The sequence below is a fragment of the Lagopus muta genome, chromosome 1 (genome assembly GCF_023343835.1).
Source record: "Lagopus muta isolate bLagMut1 chromosome 1, bLagMut1 primary, whole genome shotgun sequence".
Lineage (NCBI taxonomy): Eukaryota > Metazoa > Chordata > Aves > Galliformes > Phasianidae > Lagopus > Lagopus muta.
In genome coordinates, this window is record NC_064433.1 from 105426814 (window position 1) to 105438440 (window position 11627).

The 11627-nt window shown below is 44.3% G+C and overlaps 1 long non-coding RNA gene across 1 annotated transcript; it reads left to right on the top strand.

Moving 5' to 3' along the window:
* The first annotated feature begins 518 nt into the window (after positions 1 to 518).
* LOC125687903 (uncharacterized) lies at positions 519 to 9065 on the top strand. Its single transcript, XR_007374506.1, has 4 exons — positions 519 to 748; positions 3098 to 3157; positions 5047 to 5171; positions 7615 to 9065. It is a non-coding gene; the product is annotated as an uncharacterized LOC125687903 (long non-coding RNA).
* Positions 9066 to 11627: the final 2562 nt, after the last annotated feature.

The following is an 11627-nucleotide window of genomic DNA, read 5'->3' on the forward strand; positions in this document are numbered from 1 at the left end:
CCTAACAAAACAGCCACGATGTTGATGTTGACGGGCGCTGCTTTCCTGCCCTCCTCTCCCAGTTCCAAAGGACCTGTCCCGCAGATTAGCTGGGGCTGGCTGTAGCTTCCTTCCATCGGAGGGCTCTGGCTGCCAATGCAGTTTCTGGGCAAACAGCCACTGCTGTGATGCTTGCAGCAGATAGGCCACAGCTGGGCTGGGGGATCTCAGAGCAGGCTGCGCGGCAGCACCTGGCCTCTGGTTCCTGGTAGAAAGAGTTTCCTGGTTTCCTTCAAGCCAGAATTTTTCCTTTTTTGTTGTTGGATTTTGTTGTTGTTGTTGTTTTTGTTTTATTACTCTTTAGAGAAAGCAAGTGCTGCCAAACTTCTAGGCAGCGTAGTAGCAATGTGAGTGTGAAAGCTGCTGTGCATACAGGAAGGCAGCCCACCCATCCACCGCACCCCTCTGCTCGCCTTCCTCTAAGGCAATAAACAGCACTTTCTCTCTTTCCTCCCTCTTTTTGTTAGGATGAAAGCCAGCGGTTCATCCTCCTTTCTTTCAGAGCTGTGCTCCTAAAAGCAAAACAGCACTCGGGGCTGCTGGCTACAAAGCAGAAAGCATGCACACAACTGGTGGGACTAAAGGAGCAGCGCCGAGGAAGCATTTATCTTCATGTTATCTCCTAATTTAAGATCCATTCTGGCAAAACTTCACTTCTTCTGCTTAAGCTGCAATGTCAAGCTGCAAATACTCAGCAGCTGAGGAGCCGGTATGTGTATATATATATGTGTGTGTGTGTGTGTGTGTGTATGCACGCGTGCACCATATGTATTCATGTTTATGAAGTTTTCTACTCAAAGCAGTTGGCGGAAATGAAAACCTGATTTTGAAAGGCTTCCACTGCACAGTCAAACATTCAGTTTTTCCTTAAGGGAGTTGCACTGGAAAAAAAAAAAAAACAAACACAAACAACAAAAAAAGCCAACCTCCTAAAATTTTTTTTTTTTTTTCTTCTTTTTAAGTTCAAAATAATTTGCCTTGAAGGAGAACTAAGGAATGATGGGAAACACGACTATTCTTTTTGGATAGGAGAGGGGAGCAGTGAGATGAGAGGGAGTAAAAAGAAATTCCACAGAGAAAGCAAACTGAATGGAGGGATTATCAGTTCCTGTGTGTGTGTTCATCTATTTTTGTCCTAGAAGAAACCTCCTTAACATGGCTGTGTATTCTTTCACAATGCTCTCCTTCCTTTGTGAGACTTACTGAATCCATCACAGCACCTGGTTTCTCCCTGAGTTGGATGTGTTATGCCTATAAGACAGGACAAACTTGGCAGCAGTTGCTCTGGAAGAAGGAAGGGAGCAGCCCAGCAGTAGAGCCGGATACTTTGTACGTTCAGGGGCACATAAGAGATGACATTTATTTCTTTTGCTAAGGATTTTGCTGGCAAAGCTGACTGCTTTCTTTTGGCCTTGACTGAGACATTCAGACATCCAGTGGGAAAAAATTTTTTTCTTCCCGTTTGGATTGTAAGCGTATCCTTTCTCCTAACACTTCTGTTGCTCGTGTTCTTATTTGGAGAAAGCTTTTCTTTTTTTTTCTGAGGCTATGAGACAAAGGAAACATTTGGCTGGAGTGCAGTGTTCTTAGAGCAGAAAGGAAGCAGAGTCTGAGGCACAGAACTTCAAACATTTTTCCATTTGCAAAGCAGCACATGGCCAGAAAGGAAAGACCATATCCCAGCTCCACTGCAGCTGATGGGAAACACGCCACCCATGGGATGGGAGAGCTACCTGAGGAATCCAAACTCACTGGCCTGCCCCCCTAATAAAAGCTACTGATTATGTTATTTGTGTTGCTCTAGCAGCTTGTAGTCAAGGGGCAGGATGTCTTCTGTCCTTTGGGGCCATGCAAGCCCAGATCAAAGAGACGTTCCTTGCCCTGCAGATCTTGAAATCAAAGTTTATGGCTCACCCAATAGCTTATCGAAAAACCACATGGGGAAGGCACCGTGGCCTTGCAGCCATGCCCTACTGCACTCCTAGCCAGGCACAGTATTTGCAAAACAGCCATGCGTCTATGCCTACCTGTGCCAGTCCAAATGTATAATGCTAGAACAGAGCACAACAAGCACTCAGAATTTAGCAGCATGTTCAGAAGAGAAAACAGTGCTCGCTGAAAGTTAGAAAGATAAAAAAATCAATATTTTTGTGATACAGCACCAGATGATTCAGTATCAAGGGGAATATCATCATTATCTTTGGCATCAGAACCTCTAAATATAAGCTGAGATGCTGGAAGAATGGAAGTTGTTGTAATCAGAATCACAAAAAAGAAAAGGCCTTTTAAACTTATTTGAGATGCAACTTGGCTGGAAATAAAAAGAGTAGAACCCAAAAGAAAGAAATTCAAAAGGGAAAAGCTTGAAGCAAAGTTCCTTCAAGCATGGGTGGCCGGGGCCACGTGAGGAGAAATACACACATAAACAGCTCTTTATAAAGTCACATACCTTACTCTTATTCAAAGGTTTCATCAGACTTTTTCTATCAGGAGTGATGGTTTCTCAGGTGCTGTGAACACAACATTTAGGGGAGACGGTCCCAGAACAAAAAATGTCCTGATCTGCAGACTTGTGTTCACTTGAAGAGAAAAAGACCGGCATGGCCAAATGAAATCTTGAAGAGAACAGCCATTTCCAGTCAGCATCCCCATCTCATACCAAGGGATCAGAAATCACTCTGTATCTTTTGTCTCAGTAATTCATTCAATGAATTTAATAATGATGAACTCTCAGAAAGTAATCCTATTTCTCCTGGAGAAACAGGATTCTCGTGGAGAAATAGGATTAAGCATAATTCCCAGTATGAAACCATGGCTGCTTAGGTGGGTAATGGCTCAATACATCAAAGGAGAAACAAGAACCTCCTTAAACAGGCAGTTCCCAGACTCTGGGGTGTTGCCTGCATGCAGCCGTTCCTGGCAGCAGCAGCAGCAGCACTGGGTGCTGGATGCAGAAATTGTTCTAATGTCTGGTGGTCTTTAATTACTTTTTCTCTTTTTCTCTTTCCTTTTTCTTTTTTCCCTTTGCTTTTCCCCTTTCCTTTTTATCATGAAAAAGAGATGGAGGGAAGCCAATGGTGAATCCTGTCACCCATTTCCAGAGTGTAAGATGCAGCAGGTCAGTAGAAACAGCACTGGTGTAAAGAGCATTTGAGTTCTGTGCTCTCTGCAAGATCTTTAGGGTAAGTAGCAATATGTCTCCAGGACAGGGGTGTTCTCAGTTGTAATCAGTCAGGTTGGCAACTTCAAGCAGGAAGACCATGACATGGGTCTGTTTAGGAAGGCTTCTGAGTTCATGGAGTTTGCAGGCACATCTGACATAGCCACTGGTTTCATGGGGAAGATATGTGTACAAGAAACTAAAGTGTGGGAGTTGTGTCTCTGAGGGAAAGAATGACTGCAGAGGGGCTTGCAGAAACATCTGCAAGGCATCTTCATGATGAGTGGCACACACCCATGCCTTCCACAGCTGAAGGTTACCTCACAATCATTTTCTCCCATCTCAAGTCTGTCAGGGTCAGTGGAGAATATCAGGGTTCAGACTATTCAGACTAAGTCAGATGTTCAGACTTCTGAATCAGGGTTGGTGTGCACCAGTCTCTCTGGAGCATGGAATCATAGAATAGCTTGGAAGGATCCCCAAGGATCATCAAGCTCCAATCCCCCTGCTGAATTCAGGGCCACCAACCTCCACATTTAATACTAGACCAGGCTGCCCAGGGCCCATCCAACCTGGCCTTGAACACCTCCAGGTATGGGGCATTCACAATCATTCTGGGCAAAGCACAGGAGCTCTGATTCTTGATAAATAAGTTGCAGTCTTTTTGTCCTTCCCCACTTCATCCTCTGTAATACCTTCTTCCTTACTGTGGGACAAGTTGATTTAATGACACCACTTTGGGAGCACTGACCTGTTCCATTCCTGAGGTGGTGGGATCCTGGTATTGTAAAGGCAGCTATACAGGGTCAGAATTAAGGACTGTCTGGTAACTTGAGCATGACCAGGAGCAGAAACTTTGACATGTCAGATGTGGTACCTCCTCTGCTTTCCTGTGTGGGATCTTCTTAAGCCATCCTAGAGCACCATTTTTACTACCACAAATACAGTCAGGCTTAACTTCAATGAGACCACAAAAACTTCCATTGCAATAATTTGCTAATGAATTCTGGCAATGAATATACAAAAGTATTTACTTAATATATACATATTAAGTATATATACTCCCTTCCCTTGCCTTGAAAATACATCTTAAAGATTGTATCAAAAAAGCATTGTTTCAGCTGTTCAAGCCTGCCATGCAACTGCACCTCTGCCTCATTCCTGCCCATATTTCCCTGCCTGTCTCTTATGTGGTAGTTCTGGGGTCACTTCTTTCAGATCATAAAGCTTACAGCACTGTAGAATTTAGACAATGACAGCAGCCATAAAGCTGACCACAAAGTTTCTGCAGTGTCAGGACCGAGAGCCAGCAGCACCTGCAAAGTCTGTCTCCTCCAATTGGCTGCTGGGTTCCTGTCTCTTTAACAGTAAAATCAGCAGCTCCCAGCTGCTAGCAGCTGACTCAATTTTGGGGGGGGGGGGGGAAAAAAGAAGGAAAAAGAGATTAATAGACTAATAGTAATAATAATCCCAAGCAGCATTATAAAAATAATTAAAAAAAAAAAAAAAGAAAGAAAGAAAATTAGTCCCTAACAGCTGTGGTTTGACTCAGTGGCTGACTCCTGCACTGGTCTTCCCCTCACTCCACCCCACTCCTCCCTATCAGCTCATCGGGCCCTTGAATGCAATCACCATCATCTATTTGGCTTCCTTACATCATTTCAAATGCCCCTTCGTTTCAAATTTGGAATCAAATATAAAGCCCTGCTTCAGTCAGTCAAGGGACAGGAGCAGGTTGGCTGGCAAAGAGGAAAGAGTAGGAAAAGCCCGAGGGAGAGGAGGTGGGAGTTCAGAGGGTTCAGGAGGGTCACAGACATTTTGAATAGCTGTTTTTCTCCTCCCTGCAGCATCGCTCAGCTCAGCATGGGATGGAAACATAGCAGGGATTTGGCTGTACTCCTGCTCCTACCATTCATTCTCTTCAGCTGGGATTACAGGAGCTGAGGAAAAGCAGATCTCAGTCAGGCAATAGGTATGGAAGCTTTGCTTCTTCAGGCTCTTCCTTACTGCTTTTGCCTTTTCTTTTCTTTTTTTTTTCTTCTTTTTTTGCCTCTCCAATATCTGTGTTTATTTATTTGTTTATTTTTGTGAGAGTCCTTCTCCCTGACTGTCACTGCACAAAAGATGGACACCTTGTACCCCTCTGTCAGAGAAACCAATATCACTGAAATAGAAAGTCCCATTTATAGTGGGTGAGTAGTGTTACTCTTGTTAATGAATTCTAACTATTTTCAGCCTAAGTTTATGAACTTGAGGGAAAGGCTGTAATATTAACTTGTGGGTTCTTTCATTTTGAATTTCAATATTTTCCTCAAAAATTCTGAACGGAGGTTTTCACTGGCCCCACATTTCACTCTCTTCGGTAGTCACTTCCCACAACTGCTGCTGTAATCCTAATCATGAGGTTATGAAAAAAACTTTGCCCTGCCCAGCCAAACAGGCCCGGCAAGCACATCCTACATGGGAATTCCTCCCTGACACACTTCCTTGTGGACGCTGGAATTTGAATGCTGTCCTCAAAGGACAGCCTAACACTGGTCTCACTGGTTTCTTTGGGAGTAGAGCTGAAACACTTTGGAAAATTCCTTCCTTCAGCTCCAAGAGCAGACTTTGTCCAGTTCTATTGGGCGGGTCCCAAACATGACAATTTAATTAGGAGGTCTAGACCCTACATGCTTATGCTCACTCTGAAGTGCCAATTCCAGATATCCAGCGGGGCCAAGAGCAAGTTTGACTATCAAAGCCACGTAAGTTTTTTGACATACTGTGCTAAGGTAGCCAAGTGGAAAAAGTAGGCTGCCTGTCTAGTCTTAAACACAGACAGTAGCCACATTCTTGTAGGGAGCCCAGAGCATGTTCGAGAAATGCAGGGAGTTTAAATGAAAACCTGTTGCTGTCCCAAAATGGAGCTGTTTGACTTGGAAAGGAAAGCTTAGTCATCTGTCCTGCAGGGGTTTGCCCAGCTCCTTTGGTGTCTCCATCTGTCTGATTTACTTCTTCATTTTTTCCATTCCCTTTGCTACCTTTTTCTTCAGGGTCTCAGACATGAAAGTGCTCACTTTCTAGCGCAATGTTACCAATTGCCCAACGTATTTCTTCTCAGTTTTTGAAGAGGGCATCGGGGGAATGATGCATTACAATGGCATTCTTATACCCACATGTCATATGGAAATGTTTAGGAAGAAAATAATTTTCAAGTAGCTCAACTATCATGGGTTGTACTGCAGAACCAGCATCAATTCTCCCTCCCACTTTGCTAACAGCTCCTGTTGCATTGGGTTCCTATAATTAGGAGATAATTGTAGGCTCTCAGCGACCTCCTTTGTGTTTCAGGGGATATCATCCAGTATATAAGTTATATTCCTATTTCATCAAGTAATGAGGTAAGTATTAGGAGGCTGAAGTTCTTGGCATAGGTCTGTATCCTACCAGCACTTGTGTTTGGCTGCTATATGCGACTCATTACATGGAGGTGGGTAGGTGACATCATCACTAAAGGGAAACACATGATAATGTGAGGGTTCAAGGATTCAAAATTCAGCTAATAAAATATCCAGACAAAGAGGATTAGCTCTGCTTGCAGGAAGAGAGTTTGCCTCTGTCAGAAGCAGAGTAGTCCAAAGAGAATAAACTATATCCTTTTTCTTCCTTTAGCAAGCAGTTTCTTGTCATGCTGGAAAAAAAGGTGGGAAAAAAAAAAACCAACAAAAAAAAAGCAAAGAAAAAGAAAAAGAAACCAGTTGCTTTTCAAAAGGATGTAGCTATTACTTCAGTTTGTGCATTACAGAAGCTTTTTAAAATCATGAGAACTTTCTGTTTTATATCCAGGATTTGGATTTCCTTTTCTTAAAGACATGGGGAGATATAGAGCTAGACAAAACAAAAGTTGCTTTAGTAGCTTAATGTGTAGATCAGTATGCACGAGTCTATTCTACCCAGGAACTGACCTGCTCCTTTTTTCCCATTTTTACAGGCAGCCATAAAATACAGGTCTGCCATAGGAAGTTATTAGCAAGATGTGAGTGGTTTGAGGCTCTGGATGGTAATGAGAGCAGCCCACCTGCCTCATGCTGAAGGGAAGGGTGGGTGCAAGGATATGAGGGCAGACTGGTGACCAGTCCTGGCTGGTTTCACTCCTAGGCAGTGGAGGTGGCCTCACTCCCAGGCAGGTGCCAGGCGCTTCCTCATGAGCAGTGAGCATTTTTTGCTGTCAAAAAGCACAGAAAAAAATGAAAGACAGCCCTTTGTCCAGGAGCAGAGTCAGCAAATGGACTTTGGGAAAGCATGGTAGAACATAAACCCAAGCCTTCCCAAGCACCTTTCCAAATGCAGTGGTTGGACACTTGGAGCTGTTAGACAAGATTGTAACAGGGGACAGTCATAAGCCTTCTTTGTTATTGTTGTTTTTGTGCCAGAGCTGACAAATTCTGGTCGGAAACATCCGCAGACGTGACAGCAGTAGCCTTTTACAGAAGCTGTTTGGAACTGGCCACAGATCTGGGCATACAAGCCTCAGCAAAATCTCATTCAGTGGACACTGAGCACATATACCACCGGTACATCCTGGGGACATGTCACTTTGACTCATTCTGTGCTGTCACTGTGCTGGTTCTGCAGCCCCTAGCTACACATGCCAGTGATCTAGAGCTGTGGCAGGAGGTTACAGTGGTAAGCAAAGGTGACAAACATCTCCTAAAAGTGGAAATCAATTTTGCTAATGTTATCCTGGCCACAGCTTTATACCCACTTCTCCATGTTAAAGAAGGATATTATGGAAGATACAAGAAGTGTGATGGCTTGTTGCCATGGGCAGTAGGGGATTCCATCATCTTGATCCAGGAGGACTGCTTACAAGCTCAGGTAATGCAACAGAACAGTGACTGACTTAGGCTCTTTGCTGTGCAAGGCAAGAAGTTCTGCCATGTTTTCACTCTGAAGTTTTCACGGCTTCAGTATTAAAATGCCTCACATGAAAGGACGTTCACCTTTTCTTTCTCCACAGCGTAAGCCACAGCTTGTGGAAGCCAAAGGCTTCAAGCGTGATATAGGACCACACTGCTATATCTCTTGTCAGCTGAGGTTTAGAAAAAACAAATGCACAAAACCCAAAACCTTCCCCCAAACCCATAAACACTGCAGTCTGTAAAGCAAGGGTTGAAGTGTGAACTGCACTGTTCTCACGGTGGGGAGGAGAGGAAACAACTTATACCATTGCAGCTACTGCTGTTAATGCCAAGATTCAAAGAAGAAAGAAGATGATTATGATATGTTAGACAGGCTCAAAGACCTGCTTCTGTCTCTTTCTGCTACTGGCATTTGTATTTCATAGTATACTGTGTGTCCATGTCCCTGAGAGCTTGTCCCTGGGAGAGCTAAATCCTCCCCACACTAAGACTGATAGTAGACAAAATATTTTCTGTTCTCCTACAGTCTGTGTTAAGTCAATATTGCCCAGAGAAGTTGTGGATGTCCCCTTCTGAAGATGTTCAAGGCCAGGTGGGTTGGGGCTTTGGGCATCCTAGTGTAGTGGAAAATGTCCCTGCTCATGGCAGGCAGTTGGAAACGGGTGACCTTTAAGTCCTCCTCCAACCCAAACCATTCTATGGTTGTATGATATCCCAGCTTTAGTCATTGACCTAAACCATCCTAGGTACTTGAAGGCAGGCCTTCATTTAACTTTTTAGTTTCCATGCTTATGTTTCATAGCATTATGGATTTGGGATATTTTTACCCTATACCAACACATCTTGTATGTTCCTAGCCATTGGATTAGAATTTAGGTTTCCATTTTTTTGTTAGTAGCTACTTTTACGTAGAGCACTGGTGTGTTATCATGTAAATCAATGGACATGTTCTTCAATCTCACACTAGAAAATAAACTTATATACAAATCTGATTTCTGATTATTTAAACTAGCTATGAGAATTGGGAACTGCTCAGCCTACCCTCTCCTGTGCCTCTAGTTTCTTTTGCAGGCTGCAGGATGTTTTTCTGTGCTACTGAGTTATCACGCTGCCTCCCGTACCTGCTCATGTCTTACAAGAACTGAAACCAAAGACTGTTTCCTGACACCACAGCAACTGAGCCTGAAGAAAAGAAACTATCAGATGTTTCTGCGTAACAGCTGCATGTCAAATATAGTAGGCTAGCCAACAGCCTCTATGCACTCAAGCATAGGAAGCACACTGCCTCTAAGAAACATGTTTCTCATTAATTGGAAATGGGCAAGTGAGTCCTTTTTCCATAATCACAGACGAGTGGGAACTGAAACTTTAAGGTACAGAGATCTGCATTTGACATTATAGCTGGTTTTTTGTTACTCAGGCACTGTGCAAGCAGATACAGCCTGAGAGCTGGACACTCCTGACAGAGTATTTGCCAGTGTACATGTTACTGTGTCACAGTGGGAGTACAGATACTAATGTGGACACATCCAATGAACTGAATAAATAAGGCTGAGTTTCGTTTAATGGCATCCAGCTCTGGGAGGACCTGGCTATGTGTAACCCACGCATATCAGGCTTCAGGATCTTGCTCAGAGAGGGACAAAACATGAACTCAGAGTTGGGACAGAGCACTCACAGTCATCAGGAATTTCCCTGTGTGTGTTTTGAAAAGGATAACTTTGCTATCATTATCTGTACTTCCAACCTTCCACTTCTAAGAAGACTATTTCACAGGTACTGTGACAAACCTTTGAGATGAAGGCAGCAAGCAGTGTGTGAAGCCGTGTAATTACAAGCCTCTGAGCACCTTAAAGGGATTCTGGTACCACAAGAGCCCCAAGGCAGTGTCCTGGTGTGAGGCTGTTTGTACAGTTATCATCTGTGGCTGTTTCCCAATATAGCAAAGTTCAGATGTCTACATGATACGTGCGCAGCACTTTTCTGTCTGCCTCATGTTTTCAGCTGCTCTAGGGAAATTTTCAGGGATATTGTTTGACTGCATTTAGACACACACACACACAAGCACACAAAAAAAGAATGTGTGCTCACTCAGTAAAATGGCACTCTTCCCCTTGTGGAAGGGTTCTGGGTTTGCTTTACTTCTCCCAGATAAATAAGAGGATTTTTCTTTAAGAAATCACTCCTATGTCACAGATTTTAGACAGTTGTGTGGCACAGTGAATGCTTTTTTCCTCCTCCAGATGGTGGGAAATTGTTCTCGAACAGCCTCCCACTTGGTCAATGCATGGGTGGTTCATTGCCAATGAAAACCCAGGTGCTGTTGAATTCTTGTGAGTGATTCAAGCAGCAGTCTTCCCTCTGAGTCAAGAGAAAACCAATACCCCCAGAACGGTTTTAATAGGGGCTCTGTTGGAAGTTGCTCAGACAAGACAAAAAATAGAGGTCCTGACCACGTCTAGTCATTAAAGATCCCATAGTGCCGTTTGTAGAGGTAAGAGCATGAGTCCTCATTAGCTTTCCATTCCCTCTCGCCTATATTTCTACCCTCCTTTGCTCCCTTAATATTGTTGTAATTGTGCGCTGTCTTAAATGATTAGGGACAGACCTGCTTTTAGGTGGATAAGGTCTTGTGAGAGTATTGTTCACTGCTTTCTGCCTCCTTCCTCCAGCCTGCTAGATCTCAGACAATCCTTCATGTGTACACATTCAACACGCACATAGATAAAGCAAGTCTTCTCTGAATTGCATAGACACTGGGGAGGGAAGTCTCAGCCTTAAGCAATCTGCAGCACAAGGTACAAGAGTCTCTCAGTTTTCCAAGTCCCTGACTGTTCAGCAAAGCACTGAAAGTCTCTTCTGATCCCAGAACCTGGCCCAAAAAGGTGCCAGCCTCTGTTGCTGGCCGTATCTCAGGGGAGGATGGGCTGTGCAAAAGAGCTACAAATGCTGGGGTCTGCTTGCTCCCTGGAATACCTCCTGCCTTGCAGGGGAAACTCCAGGCCTTCCTGAGCTGGGCTGTCCTGCTGTCATCCCCCCTGGACAGACCCAAAGCTGCTTCTCTAGCCTGGGCTGTAAAATGGCACGATCCATGCAGAAGATGTGACACCTATGGGGGTGGGCTCAGGACCCTCAGGTTATGTCTCAGTGAGATCTTGGTGGCTCCAAATGAAGCACCTCATCTCAATCCTCTGCCGTGCACACAGCTGTTGAGGATGCAGGCATAGCTACGTGGCTGCCCCCCTAGCAGCAAGACTTGTTTCCTCATCCCACTGTGCAAGTTTCCCCTCCCCGAGGGGCACAGCTTTCTGAAGGCATCTGCAGCTTGTTTGGATTTCTACAGGGAGAGAGGGAGGACGAGGCACAGAGCTCAGGGCACCCACAGTGTTTAGGTCAGGAGGCACATGCTTCCTGTGACAATAAACACCTACTGGCAACAAAGGCAGTCATGCTCAGTAAAAGAAGAGAAGCTGATCTTCTGCAGCCAACTGAGAGGGACACAAAGTCATTATAAAGGCTGACCT